The following is a 23,076-nucleotide window of genomic DNA, read 5'->3' as shown; positions in this document are numbered from 1 at the left end:
ACCAATTGACTAAAACATTGGGATCATTTTAACATTTAAGCTATTTAATAATTAATTAAAAAAATTGAAGCTGCTGTCAAATTTGACAACAAGGGGGAAAGAGATGTCATTCCATATCATGCCACATCAGATTTGACTTCTCGGTTGCAAAACATTACTGCTATCCTTTTTTACCGTTACTGCTTATGTGGTCATTTTGACTTTGCGGTGACTGAGAGTTCATAAAAATTCCTAATTTGATTTAATCTAAATTAAACAACGTAGAGAGCAATTCGAACTTGCATGATGAGGATTATGTTGTTCTAGTCAACTTGACTAGCCCGGGTCTTACCACATTTCTAAAAGACGCTACTCCAATCAAAACTATAAGATCTCATTTGACAAATGTTTTTAAATGACTGAAACCGTTTTTATAGATAATGTTTTTAGATTCCAAAAACACTTGAAGTGCTTCCTGCTAAAAGCATCTGTTATGCGTTTCTTGCTTAAAACACTTCAAATGCTTTTCCAAAATTAATTTTCATTTTTATTAAGATTAGGTTCCAAAAAATATTTTATCTAAAAATGCTTTCAAGTGTTCAAAAACACTTGTCAAACGAGCCCTAAATCTGGAGGTCAAGCATCAACTATCAACCCTGTAAACTAAAACTGAAACCGACGATCCTACCATTCCTCACCTACCAAAAATACGTATGTACGGAGGAAATATCTATTTACATATGGCAATAAAACCTGCCAACGCCATAGCAAGGAAAAGTTCCATCTCTTCTTTCATCTCCCTTTATCTCTTTCTCTTGGCACCAGCTCGGCCACCCTTTTTCACGCTGGCAGCAGCAGAACCACCTCTACCTCTGCCAGCCGGTGTCTTCTTTGCACTTGAATTTGGCACACCCTTCAAATCGAATCGTACTTGCACTCCTGCATAGTATGAGGAACACATAAATCATGCATTCTGGAATAACATACATCTAAATAGCCTCAACCTATGATCTTTCGAATTTAGTCGCATCCTTGTAGGATACTCCCAGTTACCTTTGGTGTTCAAACTTTGCAGTTCCTTTTGCAGCTTTTCACCAACAGCAGAACCTTCTGACAAATTGTGAAAAAAAAAAAACAATCACTAAGTGAGCACCAATAAGTCAGATGGTATCCAGAAGCAAACTAGCTCGCGTAATCTTTAGTTCCATTTACAACCCTAATATCATAATAAACCTATTTTACGAGTAAGTTTCTTCCGGCAATATAATAGAGAATTACAGTTGATGCACAAAATCGGAGGGGTCTTGGAACAACGTAAATCCGCTCGTGAATCTGCAAGAAAGTAAAGAACACAAGATGTATTGTGGTTCACCCCAATGTTTGGGCTACGTCCACACTAATGTTGATCGTATTTCTCTGTAACTGTATGTATGGATTACAAGTGTGAGGGGGAGTCCCCTAGAGAAAGAGAGAGTTTGAGAGAATTTCTCTGTTTGTGAGCCTTGTGGCTTTGTATGTGAGGATGTGATCTTTTGATTATGAGGGTGAGGAGACTTTTTTATAGATTAAGGGCTCCTCCCTTTTACATGAATCATGGGTTTAATGTCTGGAAGCCCAAGTAACGAGGCCCAATATAATATGGTACCAACAGTAGTTCTCCAAGTTTTCAGTCAAGAGTCTTTTGGCTGGAGACTTGAAATTCAATCCATGTATGGGCCGAAGTGGCGGTTGTTCGGAGATGGTCTTTGTATACCATGCATTGAAGCTTTGTAGGTGAAGCTTTGAAAGTGAAGCTTTGAAGCTTGAGCTTTTGTAAATAAAGCTTTTGAAGTCGGAGCTTTGTAAATAAAGTTTTCGAAGCTGGAGCTCTGTAAATGAAGCTTTCAAAGCTGATTGACATGAGTGATGCTCATGAATGTTGACATGAGTGATGCTCATGAATGTTTGTGTATGATTGACATGAGTGATGCTCATGTATAATTTTGGACTACTGGACGTACTTTTGATCACCTGATTGGTGATAATAGCAGCAGGCTGTCGAATAATTTTGGAGTACTGGACGTACTTTTGATCACCTAGTTGGTGATAATAGCGGCAAACTGCCGAATAATTTTGGAGTATTGGACATACTTTTGATGACCTGGTTGGTGATAATAAAGGATGAACCGTAAGTGAAGGAATGAAGGTTGGAGTTTGAAGCCATAGGGCCTGGCTTTTTTAGATATATGGGTCTTTGTCCTCCACATAACATTCCAGCCCATTATTTTGGGCTTGCCGACATTTTTTTTTTTTTGCATGCTGCCTTCTTTACACATCAGTATAACTATACAATAATTGCTCCAGTTTGTAGAAAACAACTTAATAAAATATTCATCAATGACAATGGGTATGGGTTGTAAAGATAAGAGTCTTATCTTTGTGGTTGTTTTTCATGAGTGCGAATGGATGATTGAGTGTGGCAGAGGAGAGACATGGGCATAGTGGGAATGATGCTCAATGTCTTATCTTTGCAGATTTGCACGTCTGCTTTACAGCAAATACACCCTTAGCTTTTCCATACCGTCCACCTTCAAATCAGCAGCAAATTAGTCTCTTTAAATACATCCACTTGCTCATTTTCCTGTAGTTTTTTTAGAAAAGTGGGAACATACATGATGAAAGTTTTCTTTTTCAAAAGTTGATGGCATTTTCTGACGACTTGGTATTTTTCCTGTTCATCATAGTCTAAGGCTGGGGACTACTGTTTGTACCATATTTAGGGCCTCTATATTTAGACATTGTATAAATACTCGGGGACTCAAATATAATTATGTAATAAATGAAGGGGCAAACATGTAATAAGTGAAGAGTCCTTATTCTATAAAAGGACTCCTCACTCTCTTCATCAAGCAGAGAAGGTTTAGTCCATGGGAAGAGAGAAAACGTCTCAGAGAGGGTAAACACAGAAAATAGGTTAGATAGCACATTGCCTCTAGCCTTTTTGTATATTCACCATTCAGAGTGAAACAATATCAACATCAGTGTAGACGTAGCCCAAACATTGAGGTGAATCACGATACATCTTGTGTTCTTTACTTTCTTACAGATTCACGGTCGGATTTACGTTGTTCCAAGACCCTTCCGGTTTTGTGCATCAACATTTAGCGCCGTCTGTGGGAAATCGACACGAAAAGCTACGTCGGTTCTTTTTCATTTTTTTCATCTCACTACCGTGAAACCTCACCACAATATCCACCGTGAATCTGCAGAAACCAAGAACCCAAAACTTTTCCAGAAAACCCACAGAGCCACCTTCTCTCTCACTCAGTCTCTCTCTGCAACATTTGTTGTTCTCTTTTGCTTCGCCACCGCTTTAACGCCCACTCAACGACAAACATCTTTATCGGAGATCCAAGCGTTAACGGCATTTAAGCGTAACCTATACGACCCGCTTGGCGCGCTGGACGGCTGGGATGCGACTAAGTTATCACACTCCGCCTAAAACCTCCGTTAATCCCGTCTCTTCGTTCTTCATCCACCATTCCGATACAAGCTACACTCTTCCGAGTTCGACTAAGTCTCCCCAAATGGCAGTCCCAGCCAGGCGATTCGCCGGAAATGGACGTCCTTTTCGACTCAATCAACGTTCGAGAGCTCCTGTCGGAGCAAGACCTCAGCGACCCCATGACCCCTCTGTTCGCACCGGATCTTCGCCTCCTCATCCAACGCCTCGACTCCTACTCACTCCAAATCAAGTCCAAAATCCAATCTTACCTCCTCCCTCACCACCAGGATTTCGCCAACCTCTTCTCCATCTACAACGACGCCGTTACACGCTCTAATCAAATCTCCGACGACGTCGATCAGCTTTTGAGTTCGATTTCCAACCGCCCGATCAAGGCGAAGATCGGGCAGATTATAAAGAAGATGAGCGCCACGACGAAAGAGGTGAGGGAGAAGAAGGCATTGTTGGAGTTGATGAGGGCAATTATGGCAATAAGTGAAAAGTTGAATGGCGCGAGAGAGGGGTTGAGGAATGGACGACTGAGATTCGCCGCTGAGGAACTGAGAGAGCTGAAGAAAGCTCTTACGATTTCTGATGATGATCGTATCGATGAGAGAGAACCCGTGGTGTACAGCTTGCTGAGGAAGGAGTGGTCATAATGCTTTCAGGAGAGGAATTCGGTTTGGGTTTGTAGATTTAAGAGGTGCTTGTGAGGTTCATCGGAAATGCGGTGCGGTTTAAGCGGGAATTAAATAGAATCCGTGTCAAGTATGTACTAAACATTGATGGAAACGATGGGATTGAGCTCCGCATAGTTTTGGATGTGGTTGGAATTTTGGATTATGGTCTTGCTAAAGTAGCTAACTTAATGATCAGTTCTCTCTTCCATGGCTGCCCACGCAATCTTCCGCAGCCACAAAATCAAGAGAGGCAAAGGCGATGCAGAAACAATGACGAAGTCGATGAGATGCAAGAGAGAGAAGAGGCTGAGAGCCATTCGGATAGAGCTGGTGCAACCCTCCCCGCACCCACTTCGACCTGGCCATACCCATGTTCCTCAAGATTGCTGAGTACAAGGTCGGCATCGTCCCCGTCTCTTACTGTCGGAGATGTGGAGCTGGATTCCCAGCCCCAGACTATGACGAACAGGAAGAAAACCAAGCCGTCAGAAGATGCCATCAACTTTTGAAAAAGAAAACTTTCATCATGCATATACCCACTTTTTTAAAAAAAGCTACAGGAAAAAGAGCAAGTGGGTGTATTTAAAGAGACTAATTTTCTGCTGATTTGAAGGTGGGCGATATGGAAAAACTAAGGATGTGTTTGCTGTAAAGCAGACATGCAAATCTGTAAAGATAAGACATTGAGCACCATGCCCATGTCTCTCCTCTGCCACACTCAATCATCCATTCGCACTCATAGAAAACAACCACAAAGATAATACTCTTATCTTCACAGCCCATACCCACTGTCATTTATGAATATTTTATTAAGTTGTCTTTTGCAAACTAGAGCAATTATTGTATAGTTATACTGATGTGTAAAAAAGGCAGCATGCAAAAAAAAAAAATGTCGGCAAACCCAAAATAATGGGTTGGAATGTTATGTGGATGGCAAAGGCTCATATGCCCAAAAAAGCCAAGCCTTATGGCTTCAAACTCCAACCTCCATCCTCCATCCTCCATCCCTCCACTTAAGGTTCACCCTCTATTATCACCATAGGTCATCAAAAGTACGTCCAGTACTCCAAAATTATTCGACAGCTTACCGCTATTATCACCAACTAGGTGATCAAAATTACGTCTAGTACTCCAAAATTATTCGGCAGCCTACCGCTATTATCACCAACTAGGTAATCAAAAGTACGTCCAGTACTTCAAAATTATACATGAACATCCCTCATGTCAATCATACATAAACATTCAGGAGCATCACTCATTTCAATCAGCTTCGAAAACTTTATTTACAGAGCTCCAGCTTCGAAAGCTTTATTTACAAAGCTCTGACTTCAAAAGTTTCATTTACAAAAGCTCCAGCTTCAAAGCTTCACTTTCAAAACTTCACCTACAAAGCTTCAGTGCATGGTATACAAAAACCGCCTTCGAACAACCGCCACTTCGGCTCATACATGGATTAAATTTGAAGTCTCCAGCCAACAGACTTTATTGACTGAAGACTTGGGGGACTACACTTATGTATTGAGGAACGAGCCTTTATTCTATAAAAGGGACACCCTCACCATCATTGGAGAGCATCGCCGCCTGCTGAGCAACCATCTCATCGCGAGCATCAATTCTAGCCCATCACTTATGTATTGAGGAGCGAACCCTTATTTTATACAAGGGACTCCCTCACCATCATTAGAGAGCATCGCCGCCTGCTGAGCAACCGCCTCGCCGTAAGCATCAACTCTAGCCCATCACTTATGTATTGAGGAGCGAACATTTATTCTATACAAGGGACTCCCTCACCATCATTAAAGAGCATCACTGCCTGCTGAGCAACCGCCTCGCCACGAGCATCAACTCTAGCCCATCATTTATGTATTGAGGAGCGATCCCTTATTTTATAATAGGGACTCCCTTACCTTCAACGCCGCAAGCCGAGCCAACCAAGGCAACTTAAGCCATAAGCCAAGCAACCTCGCAACATGTGCTACTTCTAGTTGAGCATCATTTCACATTGAGCACCGCCCCATATCGAGTATCAATTCTAGACGACATATAATTACTTCGGCCCACACATTGATTGAATTTCAAATCTCTAGCCAAAAGACTCTCTTAACTGAAGACTTGGGGGACTACTGTTGGTACCATATTATATTGGGCCTCATTACTTAGGCTTCCAGACATTGAGCCCATGATTCATGTAAAAAAGGAGGAGCCCTTAGTCTATAAAAGGGCATCCTCACCCTCGCAATCAAAAGGTCTCATCCTCACACACAAAGCCACAAAGCTCACAAACAGAGTCTCTCAAACTCTTTCTCTAGGGGACTCCCCCTCACACTTGTAATCCATACATACAGTTACAGAGAAATACGATCAACATCAGTGTGGACGTAGTCCAAACATTGGGGTGAACCGCGATATATCTTGTGTTCTTTACTTTCTTGCAGATTCACGGTCGGATTTACGTTGTTCCAAGACCCCTCCGGTTTTGTGCATCAACAACAGTAATCCTAAAACAAACCATTTCTGGTGGCGTCGAGTTTCCTGACAAGAAACAGAGCAAAATCCTAGAACAATATTTAAATATTCCACAGAGATGCACACTCTCAGGCCATAATATATCAACAGGTCACGAAAAAACATTTCTAGAAGCGTTCCCTGTATTTACTTTCCTTTCTGCAATTTCAGAATCCCAGATAGCATGGAACATGCCCTCCATTTACTATGGAGTACAATATATTAGCATACACCATTCTTATTTTACAGAAGAATAATGATAAAGCTTTCTGTTCCAGAAACATCTTAAGGCAACACCTTTTCACAAGATACACTGGAGAGCAAAATGGCCATTTATGGGTGTGTGAAAACTTTCCTAAAACTAAAATAGTCCAGCAAAATGAATTATCTATTAAAGAGAAGAGGAGCAGCATAATGATGACAGAAAAACTTACCCAAGTCCTCTGTATCTGACGAATTTTCATCTTTACTCTGAACCAAAGTATCATCATTGTTCTCACCAATGACATCATCAGATGGTTCTAAAAGCGCAGCACTTCTCTTCTTAGGGACCTTTTTCATTCCAGGAATAGTAACAAAATCTGCAGCTCGTATCATCCTTGTTTTGCTTCCTTCTTTGTATGCTTTTGTCGGAGCTGCTTTTACAGCAGGCAGTATGCCATCTAGCGGATTTGGATGCCCCTAATAAATAGCTTATCAATGAGAAAACTTGTAAAATTTTGGAGTAGTATAGCAACAACCAAGCCTGCACTAAGGGTTACCTGAAATTTGGATAACTCCACAATAATATCAAAGTCATCCTGACTAATGGAGTAAGTATTCATGAACTCCACAACTTCCTGCACAGCTTCATCCTGATATTTTTTAACACAGAAGATGGATTTATTACTGATCATCAATCCAACTGTTTTACATACTTTGCAATTAAAATAAATCTTCATATACTAAAATAGATTATCTCCAACCTTAGGCAGTTCACGGAGAGGCACGGTCAATCGTTTCAGAAGAAGAGAAAGGTATCAACTTGCAGTGTTTCCCTAAACAATTTACAAACGAGAAATTAAAAAGCTTCCAAGGGATACAAAATAAGACAAATAAAATAAAAACAGAGTGGTAGAGAGGGAGGGAGGGAGGGAGGGAGAGATAGTGGTCTTGAAAGGACACATTCACTATAAAACCTTGACATGACGAACTTTTTAATTCCTTTTTGTCACAACTACATGATAAAATTTCAGGAATCCAATACAATATATCGAACATAATCCAACAATTCGAAATTTCCAAAATTTTCAAGTTAAAATGCAACAGTAGGACTGAAAACAGAAGAAACAATGGCCATGCACGCACAAGAAAATATAAATTTACAACTTTCCAGATGGATCTAAAGTTCTAGTGTTCCATATAAACACCAATGGTAGCATATTCCTTATATAAGTCAATAACACTCGGCATTATGGCCTTGTTTGTGTCTGGGATTGGATTGGAGAAGTCACTAGATTCAATGTATGTTGATTGTTGAATGAAGAAACGGATGTAACTTCCAAAGTTTGTCCAAGTTTAGGTAGAAGATGGATTTATGAAGGATTGACAAGGATAAGCTTCCTTCATGACTAGTCCATCTTCTACCTTCAACATGGAAAAAAATTTCGAAGTTGAATCAAGTGACTTCTCCCATCCAATCCAATCCTTGATGCCAAATGAGGCCATATGGTAGCATAAGCCATTGCAAAACTCAAATTCATTAGGTTAGTGACCAAAAATTCAAACATAGAACAGAAACTACCTCCCCGAACTAGATTCACGAGAAGCAAGAAGATGGACATGCAAATCTTCCAAGAGCCTAAGATTTTTTCCTAATGTTGAGTTCTTTCCCAGCCACCCTCCAAATCTATTAAAATTCCTTTCTCCCTGCACAATAAGGTCAACTTGTGACAACAAGCATAAACGTTGTTGCATGTATAACATGTATATTTCAAAACACTTAGAAGATATATAACCCAAAAACAAATTTTATAAAGTGAAGAAATGGGATAATTAAGTTTCTTTTTACCAGTGGGGATTTTAAGTTGAACCAGCGGTCCAATGACAGAAAAACTTTTTAACAGTACTATACACAAGCACAAGTCTATAAAACAAGATCCCTAATATCATGTCACCCCTCTGTGTGGCTTTCTGGGTGTAATGGGATCATAGGAAAGCTGTATAAATAAAATGTGAACAGCAACAAAAAAAAAAATCATTATAGACCATTTATATGAAGGCTGCAACAATATGTGCACCACTGGAGCACACAGAATGTACACATTTTCAAGGCCAAAGAGAGGACCAGTTAACACTCTTTTAAATTTATAAACTTGCAAACAAAAGGAAATAAATTACCTGCTCAAGTGTCTCTCTCTGCCCCCGCAACAATGCAGCACTGGTTATAGATATAAAATAATACCACGAATCAGAAATTATGAATCAACTCATAAAGAAATTATCTCAACTTCCAGAGCTGATGCGAAGAAACATACGGAATTATAGAGGATGAAAGGCAAGCACTTTGGGAAAGCTGCCATTGCCGATATTTTCTAATCTCTACATTGAAAATATCTCCATTGCCAATAGACTCAGCGGCACGGGCAATCAAGTTCATACGTTTTATCCCACTATCATCTTTAACAGCTGAACTTGGCCTATAGTTGATATAATTTTCCTGCCAGAAATTGAAAAAGAGAACTAATATATAATATTCAAACTTTGTCTACAAATATGATCATTTGGTTGAAGGAAAAAAAATAAAAAATTAAAGGGTGCAGTTTATAAAATTGGATGGGTGCAGAAGCATAAGTAGATTCAATGTTCAAGTGAATGCAACTTTGCATCCAAGTCCACCAAGAATCTGACATAGAATTAAACAGAATTTATTGATCATTACATAAAAGAAGATAAGGAGAATAACATTCTGATTCTTGTCATTTGCATGGGAACAAGCAGCACTAAGATCTTAAATCAACTAACACGATTTGAAAAATTGTAGAAGATGTGAAGTAAGAACACACCAAGCCTCATGGGAAGAGAGATAGAGGGAGATGAGTGCAAGAATCTGATAACTTAAGTCAAAATTTCGATCTTTTCTTCCTATGTCATTGTTCTTGTACCAAATTACGAAATATTCAAAATTACATCTCATGATACAGATATTCCTTTTTCTCTTTTCTCTTTTATTTTTTATCAGAGTCAAGATACAAATGTTAAAAATAATTCTTCATATTGATGCAAGTTCAATTTTGTAAGAGTTCAGTATGTGAAAGGTTGTAAAGACAGTCATGACAGTTCAGTATGTGAGTCTTGGAATCATTTTTAAGGTGTATAATGGATATCACTCATCTCCATTTTTTTTAGTTCATTTCTTTATTTTTATCAGAAATTGCGTTCTGATTTGTGAAATAAGTCAATAAAACATCAAAGAAATTTCAAAAAATTGTTTCCCAGAAATTAGGCTCCTACTAAGCAAGTGTACCTTCGAAATTCTGCCCCCCCCCCCCCCAACAATTAATATCATCTCCAACGGAAAAGAATTACCAGGTAAAGCTTCATGCAGTCATATTTTTATTATAAAAACTCCATTCCTGACGTTATTGTCATATCCTTCCAATTAACCTATGCATCATGTTGACAGTAAACACTGCAAGTCTTTTGTTCCTCCAATAGTATTCAATACTGAAACAAAACATACTAAAGCATTGCACTGTTTGTTATAGCATATTTTATGCAGTATATGCCAGCCAAAAAGCACGTGTACTAGCAAAGGAAGAACCTGGATTAGAAGAGGGACTAGGTCAGGATCACTCATGCTCAGGTCAACTCGCTCATCCATTCGCAACTTTCCAGTGTTAAAACCAAACAGCCTGCAACAGAAAAGACATGTCAGCATCGCACACCTGGTTACTTTTCATGGCCCTAATGGATCAATCAGAACTTGTGAAGGATGGCACTCTGAGAGCCCCTATATTTCTTGATATAAGAGAAACAAAAATACCGTATCTGGTCATACAATAAATGTCAAAGATTGTATGGGATAAAGTAAGGTAGGTTTTGAGCATCATGACAGTGGAGTTTTGCGGGATAATGTAAGATTTTGGGTGACAGTATCGGTTTTGTGGGATAATTTGAGGTTTTGGACAATCATTACCAGCTCTCTTGTGTGTTTACGGAAATATCATATTTTTGGCAGATTGGACGGCTGTACTTATTTAAGCTTATGCATTGTGTTTGTATTCTTTTTGTATGGTAGACGGAAAACTTCAGTTCTCATAAAATAAAGTTTAATTTTTTTAAAAGTGATTGGGTTCAGTGCAATAAGTTGTTCTGATTTGTGGATGGTAGGTTAGTTTCTCTATTTTTCTATTCTTTCTTAGTGGATAGTTTGTCCATTTTATCAAAAAAAAACTTTGTTGCGATTGAAAACGAAAAAATATTTATGTATATAATTGAGAACAAAGCAGTGAAGCGCAAAACATGGTTCAAACGACTCAAATTGTGATGCATATATCAATCAAGAAACCAAGTTCAGAAAATTCAAAATCCAAATGAATAAGAGGAGACAGACATATAAGAGATTCAAAAGACAACAAGATGCAGAGAACCAGAGTCAAAAAGAGAACTTTACTGCCATACTTGTCAACAGCTGTGAATGGTGAAATATCTTCATCCTTTGAACTGCTTAATAAGCGCTGCCGTACATCATCATATTTAATGATTGACATTGAGAGGCTCATATATTGCAATGGGTTAACTGCCATTCGCATGTCTCCATTAACTTTTTCTGCAAGTTCCTCAAGAGCAATCTGAGACAATGAAAAGAAAATTAATCAACAAGGGGGGAGAAGAATCTTGAGATACATGTCAAAAACTAAAATGATACGATTCTACAGTATAGTGCATTACAACAGCAGAAATTGTGTCCCACATGATATTTTAGTGAATCCAAGCTTCTGTAGCATTATAGTAGATGAAAACACCAAAAAGTGTACTTCCATCACTATGGGAAAAATGCAGAGCTATAAAGTATTTACCTCATTAACTTGAAGGCCTTCAGCATTTGCAACTTGCATCAACCTCTTTGCCATCTACAAACCATGAACAAAATTTAATAACAGCAAAGTGGCAACAACCTTATTCAAACATTATTCTTCAAAGGTATGTCAAATATAAGTGACAAAAAGCCTAAAGTTTCTTAAAAAAAAAAAATCGCTTGACAAAATCTCATATGCAATTTCCTTATCCATGCAATGCATACACACAATCATAAACAAAATCTTGCAAATGGAATCACTATTGCAGAGTTTTATAGTTGAAAATTAATCTTCCCTTTCCTGGTCAACAAAAATAATATGTCAAGTTGTCAACCCATTTGTTTAACGATCAAAGTTAATATTTGGTATCAAAGAAATTTTTGTGGCACTCTCATCACACCACAGTAAACATTATAAGATTACATTATTTTAGCATGTTGTAGAATTCTTGAAAAACATTAGTCAATGACTTTATTGAAAATATGTTGCATAAGTTATGCATCATAAACAGCATAAACAAATTTTCATCCCATGTGTCAGTTTATATTCCTGAATGCAGACAAACGTATGCCAAAAAGAAAAAAAGAAAAGAAAAAAAACCTTCAACAAGAAGGCATGATTAAGAATCAATAAGTAAATGTGCAAGTGACTAGAAGAAACATTATGAACATTCTTCCAAATACTCAAATATACAGAAGTACAGACAATTTTGCGAGGAGAGAGGAGACCTGTTGCTTGGTAGGTTTGCGAAAGCTGAGAAGCAAACAGTAGTTCACAAGACTTTTCAGTTTCTGACTATAACGATCATTACAAATGCAGATAATATGAATTTTTGAAATCTTTATGCTAGCAATAAGATCAGCAACTCCACCCCGATCTCCAGCAGACATCCCATCAACCTCATCCATAATCAGCACAGTTTTGGGATGCTTTGATCTGCAAATTTAACTAAGCATTCACAAGAGAAAATAATGCTGTCAGGCACATCCTATGCGTAAATGCACGCTAAATAATGGATAATATAGATTAGGATTACTTACTGTATTCACCCTTGAAAGATGTCTCTAATCCCACATAACCCCGAAAGTTACTTTGACCCAATTTCCCCCTAAATTCACTTTTCGGTCCCACTTTACCCCCTCATCAAGTCTGTCAAATTTTCCAAGGCATGGCATGTGAGGAACCTATTGATTTTCTTATATGTAAGCCCCACACGAGCAACATAAAAGTTTATCGTTTAATATTTTAATTAAATATGGCAATCATATCTAAAAACAAAAAAGTTTAACCAAAAACACACAAGGTTAATCCCACCGCCAAACCACAACCAGGACCCCCCTCTCTCTGCCAAACCCTCATCCAACCCTTCCCCAAACTCCAACAGATTTTTTACTTCAAATCCTATTCCTTGCACCCATTTCTCCCTGGCACACCCACACCCCCAGCGGCCTAATCTCCCTTTCCCCCCTTCTGCTTCTCAACCCACCCTCTCTGTTGTTAACTTTTCCAATTTTACCCTCCCTAAGAATCCCACTTGTACCACATCAGCAGCTACATAATTTTTTACAAAGTGCAATTAGGAGGAAATACTGTGATTAAGCTATTTTTGAGAGAGAGAGAGAGAGAGCGAGAAACCAACCCATCCATGCTCAGGGCCTTGTTGCTGACAAGCTCTTTAATCGAGTTTGCATTGCTTCCATCAATTCCCTTTTCAATCTTTGAATCAGCTTTCCCACCACTGTCACTAGCATTTACCTAATCAATTCAGCAATATTCAAATTATCTCATAGTTCTGCAAAATTCAAATTTAGCATGAGAGAAAACAGAATATAGCATTCAGTAACATAATTCAGCAATATTTAAATTATCTCATAGTTCTGCTTCTTGGTTAAAGTATGACACCTCAATTGCCTGGAAACCAAGCATTTGACTGACTAACTTTGCAGACGTTGTTTTCCCTATACAAGGTGTTCCACTTAAAAGTACAGCCTTTTTTGCACCAGAATTGGTTGGGTTTTTTCCTGTTTTCTTATTTCCAGTATCAAGAAATTGCTCATTCCAATGTGCCAACCAGTCATGAAGCTGCTTTACCTGCAGATTAGACATTACATCAACTGTATCAGAGCTTACTTTTGCTTCCCAGAGAGATGGATGTGCAGACAACGATTCCACAGCACATGCAAAGGTGGCAAAACAATGACCAACATACCAGTGACTGATTCCCAGTAATGTCGTTTGGAACCTTTGGCCTATATTTTTCTGTCCAAGTAAAAGTAGAATGCTCGGTAGTTTGCTTCTTACACCTAGCAAGGGAGGCATCTGACTGCAACTGTTTGCTAGATGGACTTGATGCCAATGAGCTTCCAGTGCAATCTTCTGGAACGGTTACATGGCAATTTTATAAGAGAACTTCAAATATGATGACTACATTTGTTTTTCAAATAAGATGCAATTGCTTAATTAACCTGCTAGAAAAAGTATCCAAAATCCATATAACAAAAAAAACATTACTTTTGGCCTCCATGTCATAAAGAGTGCACAATAGTTTAAACACTTTTGAAAGTTGAGACAAATAGAAGGGAAAAAGAATGTAAGTTTTTTCCTAAGTAAAACTGAGAACACAAAAACTTTGGACACGTGGTCCCAGTGAGCAATAAAAAAATGAAACAGAATATAAGTTAATCGTACTGATACTATCTGTAGTTCGGAACACTTCCTACTACCCTATGATGAACATAGTCTGACAAAGAACAGATAATAACCACTCAAATAGAAGAACTAGATGAAAGTAGTACAGAACTCAGGAAGATTATTAAAAACCAGTTAAATACATGATAAACTACACGAAACAAAGCAACAAAAATTAGTCCAAAACAGCAGGGCAATCAATTGTAACAAACTAACAAAGATATCATTAAAGTTCCCAAAGTCCCAAAGAGAAGCCATAAATGAATTAATCCAATAATGTATTACAACTTTTTTTTCTGTCATCAGGAGTTCATTTATTCATTCCTCCCCAAATCACCCAAAAGGATGCAAAATGGAGCGCCGCCACAAGGTTCCAAAGTTATTTTTCATCTTCCTTCCTAAATGCATTCAGACAACAAAGAACTACAGTGCTGCAAAATCACCCAAATTAACCAAACTAAGGGACCACATCTGCTCCCAAATTGTGAACAGAAGAAGAGAGTGCAAAAGTAAATGATCAAATTATTCACCAGAAGAATGAACAGTACCCTATTGCCCTTATATGCTAGCTGTGAAAGAATATGTACAAACACTATGGAGACAAGATAATTGAGAAATAAGACACCCTCGACCCTTTTCATACATTTAGATTATACAGAAAACCCAGCCAAACCAAAAACCAAATTATAAATCTGCAATTAGAACAACACACCCAAATTACTTAATGAACCGGGACATACTCTTCAATGTTACTTTCTTAGGGCTTTTATTGGGCAAAGATGCTGCTGCAGCATCATCCACAGATTTCTTTGCTGCTTTGTACAGGTAATTTAGCACCGACAGATGCCCAAATCATATCAAACAATCCATCCTCGGTAAGAAAAGCCGTACTACAGAATACAATTACTTTTCAGATAAAAATAAAGCAAGTTTAGGAAATATGAAAAATGAAAAATCTAGTTCAGTTCAAGACAGCAAACCCAAGTTCTTTAGCTTTAGAAGATTTCCTTCCCTCAATATCTTCATCGCATAAAAGATAGTTCTGCAAATAGACTATGTTAATCAAATGCTAGCGGTAATATCTAAATCCAAGGGATCACAAGATTGAAACATGAGCATACCGTTTTCTTGCTGACAGATACAGTAATACAACCGCCATGACATTTAATCAAATCCTCTGCTTCTTCTCTTTCCAAACTGTAAGTAGTAGAGTTTTAAACTTCAATATTAGAATGAATGGAAAACAAATATTTATTGAAATCTACCAAAGGAAAAAAAAGGAAGAGGAACTTCATGCTACTAGACAAACATTATACTTGAAACTATAATACCAACACAACCCTGACAAGCATGTGAACGTCACACATATATTACAATAAATACCTGTCAAGTGTACCACTAATTACAAAAGTCAAACCAGCTAAACAATCTGGAGCACCTTCAGGAACTTCCTGAGACATGCAAACATGGACTAATAGTTAACATCAAGGAAAATACAATAATTTTAATAATCAATTCCAGATATTCCAAAACATTAAACCTTTTCTCCTTTGTGTGGGGGATCTTTCCTTTCTCCATAATTCATAAATCCGCCTCGTCCAGCGCCCCTGCCTCTTCCACCAGCTGGTCCTGCAGAAGCACCTCTTCCACCACGACCCCTACCAGCCGGCTTGAGGGGTGATTCAGCATTCTTTCTATCATCATCGCCACCTTCATCAGTAGCCGTAACCTGCTGTGGGAATCCCATGCCAGACGTGCTCTTCAGTTTCTTACTAGGTGTGGCATCAAGTTCAACTGATTTCTTCTTCGAATTAGGTGAGACAAAATCATCATCGTCGTCATCAACAACTTTGTGAGCTTTTTTTGCAGGTGAGGGTTTAACACATTCATCAGGATCCTTGTGAGGCTTTCTTTTGGATGGAACTTCAGTTGTTCCATTTTCATCCTTTGGTTTATCTGTGGGAAAATACTTGCTAGTTTTCCTCCTGCCACAATTTTCTTGACCTCCTTGCACCTGGTTTAGCACAGATAACAGAATTAAAGAACAAAACGGAAACCGTATTATGATTAATATAGTTTCCCAATTCCCGTGTTCTGTGCACTAGCCAACTCGGGGTCAGTGGCATTTCAGTTTTGGTCCGAGATTCTGATTAGATTCCTTGCCTAGTACAAGAATAAAATACATAAAATGATAACGAAAACAATCCTCCTTTTCTTACAATTTTCTCAGCAAAACGGAGCAGTGGAAAGATCATACTTTCTTGTTGTTCCAGAAAACAACATGGAAACAAACGTAAAATGCAACGAACCTACTGGTTCTTTAGGCTCAATCTTAGGTGTTGAAGGAGCCGCCGCCGGTTTCTTGGTGTTTCCCTTGTCGTGGGACTTCATAAACCACTTCCGAATATCGGCCAGGGACTTGATTCATCCAAATGAAACAAACAAACAAACAAACGCAAGACATCAAATCATCAGATTATGAAGGGCAAGAAGAAGAATCAACAGTCAAATCTTTGAACCCTAGAAAATGGAAAATAAGAAAATTGGTATTGAGAAGTTACCTGGCTTTCATGGTGTGCCCTTCTCTTCAGGGGAGATACGACTGAGGTGTTTGCCTTGGGGTTTTTCATGGTGTGTTTGGGGTTTTTAAGCTGTTGTTTGGTTGCTGAGAAAATCAAGTTAACTGGCTTTCATTTCAATCACTGCTTTGTTCTTTTCCTGCTATATTTATGTTTCGCCTTGATTTATTTATTTGTTTTATAATTATATAAGTATTTATCAACTAAATTACTAAATAATATGTCACAAATAAAAAATAAGCAAATTAATCAAATAATCCAATCACTAATCTTTATATTATTTAATTTACAAAATTTAGTCTATTTAATTTCCCCAATATTACATTTTTTTTTATTTGCTCTTTTTATTTGCTCTTTTATTTTCTTTCCCCTCGATAATACCTCTGCAAACAAGCTATACTAGAGCAAGAATATCTCATATCATCAGGGTTAAAAGCAAGAGTATCCCATATCATGCTTTTTCCCTGTCTTTTCCTTTGGCCTTGTTTTTACCTGCAAGACAAGGAGAAAGAGAGCAATTAGTCAGCACTTGGATCAAGCTTCCAGCCAGGAACTGACTGCCTGGAACCCCTTACCTGATTACTTACCTGGCATTGCTCTCGAGTACTCATCTTCAACATCTTATGTTTCCAGGGAAGATTCCGCATCTGCTTGAGGAACAGATAGGGCAAGTGCGAAGGATACAAGGAAGCATGTGGAGACAAGCGTAACAGCACACGTGCCGATACACCCATTACTCTGTCAAAAGCAAAAGTATCCCATATCAGCAGGGTGGAACGTACTCTAGATTTGATGGACTTGTTTTGACCCTCAAATTCTTCAGTCGGCCTTATACTCTGGAGGAAACCAGAAAACCCTCCAGCTCAGTTCAAGAATAAGCCTGTGGAAAGTTACTTCTTCAAAAGCAAAAGTATCTCATATCATCTCTTCTCATTTTTCTTCTCTTTATCCTTCATGCTGCTGCAAGATGGGGAGAAGGTGAACAATCAGTCGGAGCTCTGATTGCTTACCTTGTATGTCACCTCTTTCAGCAGACCCCCTAGCTCGGCGACTTGGGGGACTCCTACTACATGGTTTGTATCGCGCTTGACCAAGCCTGAGACTACAAGTAAGCTTCAAGTGAAATTGATACATTACCTTGTGCATCTCCACCAGTTAAAGATACCACCCCTGGATGGAGGAAGAGTACTTCCAGAGAAGATGCCACATCTACCTATGAGACAGATAAGGCAAGTCAAGACGACACCACACTCCGATACTTAGAAGTTTCGTGATTACGAGATCATTCTCCCACAATATTTCCTAATGTCATTTGTACTAAATCATTCACTTGTACTCACTAAAGGAGAGCTTGAACCTATGTACTTGTGTAAACCCTTCACAATTAATGAGAACTCTTCTATTCCGTGGACGTAGCCAATCTGGGTGAACCACGTACATCTTGTGTTTGCTTTCCTATCTCTATCCATTTATATACTTATCCACACTAATGACCGGAGCAATCTAGCGAAGATCACAAAAAGCGACCGTTTTCGCTACCTAGGATCTATCTTGCAAGAGAACGGAGAATTAGATGGAGATCTCAACCATAGAATACGAGCTGGATGGATGAAGTGTAAGAGTGCATCCGGCGTGTTGTGTGACCGTCGTAGGCCACTGAAGCTCAAGGGAAAATTTTATAGGACGGCAATAAGGCCAGCGATGTTGTATGGCACAGAATGTTGGGCGGTGAAGCATCAACACGTACACAAAATGGGTGTAGCGGAGATGAGGATGCTTCGTGGGATGTGTGGGCACACGAGAAAGGATAAGATTGGGAATAAGGATATCCGAGGTAAAGTAGGAGTAGCCGAAATTGTAGGAAAGATGAGAGAAAATCGGCTCCGATGATTTGGACATGTGCAAAGAAGGCCGACTGACGCTCCGGTTCGAAGATGTGACTACGGGACAGAGGTTCAGGGCCAAAGGGGTAGAGGAAGACCTAGGAAAACTTTGGAAGAGATTCTAAGAAAAGACTTAGAGTACTTGGATCTAACGGAGGACATGACACAAAACCGAGCGCAATGGCGTTCTAGGATTCATATTTTGCCGACCCCACTTAATGGGAAAAGGCTTTGTTGTTGTTGTTGTTGTTGCTCTTTTATTCACAAACTATTAAATAAAAATAAAATCATCACACTGAATATACGTGTATTTCTTAAAATTCCAAGCTTTCAAAAATAGTATACCAAACTACAACCATATGGGCATGATAAAGAAAGTCTCCCGCATGCACCTCAATAAAAATATTTCATTAAAATTACAATAAAAACCAACTAACGTATCATATCTTTTAAGGTGCGTAGCGCTCGTGAATAGAGAAAGATCTTTCACACATGGAGATAAGCTAGTCATTACTAGGATGGTTATGTATTCTTTTTCCAAACATTTTTCTTTCTTTTTCCAATTTCGATTTATACGGTAATCTTTTTCTCATTTTTGTTTTTTTAGTATATCGATATTTTTATACTAAGGGAAGGGGAAGTCAGCTAAGCCACATAATAGGCAACCTAATTTGATATCGAATTTGTTGAGATTCGAACCTAAGATCTCTCACTTCTAAATGAAAAGGAATACCACCAGATCGTAGTACTGAGTAACATTTAAATCAAAATTCTCATTTTAATCCCATTTAAATAGTAAACAAATTTGATGAACATTTAAATCAGAATTCTCATTTTAATCCCATAATTATGCCATCTCCAATGGTGGGCTACATAGCCCAATTTAGCCCCTTTTGCTGTCAATTTCATCTTTCAAAGGAGGGTTACATGGAATTATAAAAAACAAATCAATTTAGTAGGCAAATCCTACTAGCAGGGCGGATGGAACTAGGGACCAAAGTGGTCCCAACACCACCGGAGTCCAGAAAACATACGCATTTCGGTCCTTTTGAGGACCCGTTGAACGTCGGTATAGATTCCTTTCGTGCCCATTAAATGTGCAATGCAATACGTACTAGGTATATCTTAACAAGTCCACCAAGTGAATAAACTGATCAAATTGTTTCAACATATGTCAATATTTGTTGACATGTGCACAACAAGTCCACCAAGTGAATAAATTGATTATTTTTTTTTTTGCGTGTGAATAAACTAATCAAATTTATTTCAGCATATGCTAATATTCATTGACATGTGCACAACAAGTCCACCAAGTGAATAAACTGATTTTTTTTTTTTGCTCGTGAATAAACTAATCAAATTGTTTCAGCATATGCCAATATTCGTTGACATGTGCATAACAAGTCCACCAAGTGAATAAACTGATTTTTTTTTTTTTTTGCTCGTGAATAAACTAATCAAATTGTTTCAGCATATGTCAATATTTGTTGACATATGCACAACAAGTCCACCAAGTGAATAAACTGAATTTTTTTTGTTTTGCGCTTCGCACTCTATTCCTATCTAAAAAAAAATACTTGTATTTAACAATAGGACTCTCAAGCCCGTTTATTTACCTTCACTAAGTCTCTTTGGATTGGACTGGATTAATCTCTTGCGTAATCCCATGTTTGTTTTACATGGGAACTACTTTTAATGGTACTAGGGTGGACTCGCCTCGACTAACAGCCATATAGATGATCTTAGCGAAAGAATAGGATTCTCTCTTTCTCCTATTATCATTTCTTTTCATCCCCTCTTTTCAAACTCTTTTTACCTTATTCTCTATATAAAAAATTCAAAACAAATTTAGACGTGGGAAACATCAGGATTGCTAAGACTCATCTTCTTCGCTTCGCCAAGCGAAAGGTCAATTCCAGTAACCGTTGGAAAGGGGTCTGATTCTTTCGAAAAGAGAAGCTCGACGACTCCAACTTCCGATTTACCACCTACGAGATCTTCATCGCCGCCTGCCGCACATCCATCGATGGAAATGTATGATTCTCGACGACTTGACATTCACACCCACCGCCGATGATTCGCCGACTCCGTTAGCCCACGCTGCAGACTGCGCTCGTCTGCTTCCACGGCTGCCCACAAGATGAAGAAGGTAGGGGTTCAAATCGCCGGGCTCCAGCTCCAAGAAGAGTGGGTCGGTCAGGTCTGGGTCCTGGGAAGCCTAAAGGGGCTATGACGGTGGGTGAGCTGATGAGGATTCAAATGGGAATTTCAGAGGTCAGCTCAATTTCTTCACTTTTTTTTCTCGTTTGTGTTTTTCGTTGATCTGACTTTGAAGGGTTTAATTTTGTTTTGATTTCTCTGTGATGTTTGATTTCTTAAATGTTTAGTTGATGGGTTAGTGGATTGGATTGCCATCTTAATTTGCGTAATTTCGATTTTGCTTGATTTGAAATTTACAACTCTAATTGTGGTTGGGTTTTAGGGATATCTTCCGTTCCGTGTTTTCGTGTTCAATGTGTGAATTTCCTTCAAATTTGGGGAATTTTCATCTTGTCATTCGTTTCTTTGATTTGATATGAATCTTTGAAGGGTTTTTTTTCCTGATACGATGCTGATATGAATCTTTGAAGCATAAGCGTGTGTGAATTTATGCATTTTGATGCTGCAATGAGTGTTTGAAGGATTTTTACTAATGCCAACACTTGAAAGCATGTTGTATAATAAAGCTTAGATGCAATGACGCAATAAGAAGGTTTTCAGTTTCAAGATTGGAGATTTGAATTTGTGTAGTCAAGTTGTCTCTGTTCCATTGGAAATATGAGTGGGAAGATTCTTTTCACTTGTGGTGGTGGTGGTGTGTGGCAACCTAATTGTCTCTGTTCCATTTGAAAAATACAAGGTGTTTGATCTGAAATGGGTATTGACATTTGAGAATTTATTTTATGATTTTCCTTTTCAATTATTCTAATTTTATTTTTCTGCAAGATTTGTTTATGGATGGCTGTTCTAAATGGTTTCTATCAGGTTGCTTGGTATTCCTCACTGATTGTTCTGCAATTAGCTGACATTCTAATCTACTTGTGGAAGAAATGTTGATATTCCTCACTAATTGTTCTGCAACATGTCTCTATATTTCCAATGTGATTGTTGATTATTTGCTTAAAGTTTTCACCATTATTTTTGGAATTGGTTGGGTCTTAATACTTTTTAACGTTTACTTGAGTTGAATCGAAATTGAGTTATTTTGTCCTCTATGTTGAGTAGAATCGAATCTGTAAGATGATGAACGTTCAGTAGAACACTCGGTGACATATGAAGAACTGCAGCAGTGGCTTCCTCGTAAACTTGATGAGTTTCGGGCTGGTCGATTTACAGAGAAATGTTGTCCTTGGAGGTTAAGCAATTGAAACAATGCATTTTTTTTCAGACTATCAATTTGAACAATCGATTGAATGGATTGTGTTTGTGAAGTTCCGGTGTTCATATGGCATTTTGTTGAGTGAAGAGTGCGACAGATGGATTGAGAAGTAAAAATATAAAATAAAATTTAAATTAGTTTTTTTAGTAAAAAAAAAATATTTTAGTTTAGGACATATATGGTGCGTTTGTTGCACCGGACTATCTCGAACTGAACTAGCATCAAGGATTAAGCTGAACTGTCTTGCGCTAGACTAAACTGGATAAGAATAGTGAAGTGTTTGGTGTAGTCTAGGACTAAACTACATACTAATTATTTTTTATTATTATTTATTTACTTTTGCGTATAAAAACAACAAATATTAAAATATTATTTGTAGTTATTTAACTCTTAAAAACCTAATTAATGTTTCATTTGCTGCCTTTACTTTTATTTTAGAAGAACAACCTTTATTTTTTGAAGAACAAATCGATATTTCCAAAGCAAATCCTCTATGCTTCTTCATTCCTCTCCGCCTCCTGCCTCTTCACTTCTGCTCACAAAATCAGTTGCAAATCTTAAAATCAAAACACATAGCAAGAAAGAGATTGACGGAGGCGAGGTGCATGTGTGATTGGCTCGAAGGCAGAAGATGAGGGTTGGATCTGGTTTGGGTTTTCTGGGTGAAATTTTCAAGCTCATCCCACTGCAATTTTTTTTTTTTTTGGTTTTTTGGGTTATTTGGATTCGAATTTTGAGAGTTGGATCTGGTTTTAAAAAGGGAACCTTAGGAAATTTTGTTGCTTTTTTGTTTCGGATTT

General features: G+C 38.2%; 1 long non-coding RNA gene and 1 pseudogene across 1 annotated transcript; one reads left to right on the top strand and one right to left on the bottom strand.

Moving 5' to 3' along the window:
• Nucleotides 1-263: 263 nt before the first annotated feature.
• Nucleotides 264-17,104, bottom strand: LOC103410109 (replication factor C subunit 1-like; annotated as a pseudogene).
• A 3,561-nt stretch (nucleotides 17,105-20,665) lies between these two features.
• Nucleotides 20,666-22,328, top strand: LOC139190560 (uncharacterized). The gene is made up of 2 exons (XR_011574865.1): nucleotides 20,666-21,132; nucleotides 22,123-22,328. It is a non-coding gene; the product is annotated as an uncharacterized lncRNA (long non-coding RNA).
• Nucleotides 22,329-23,076: the final 748 nt, after the last annotated feature.

This window comes from Malus domestica, chromosome 02, assembly GCF_042453785.1.
Source record: "Malus domestica chromosome 02, GDT2T_hap1".
NCBI classification, from domain to species: Eukaryota; Viridiplantae; Streptophyta; class Magnoliopsida; order Rosales; family Rosaceae; genus Malus; species Malus domestica.
This window is presented reverse-complemented; position numbering and strand designations above follow the sequence as displayed.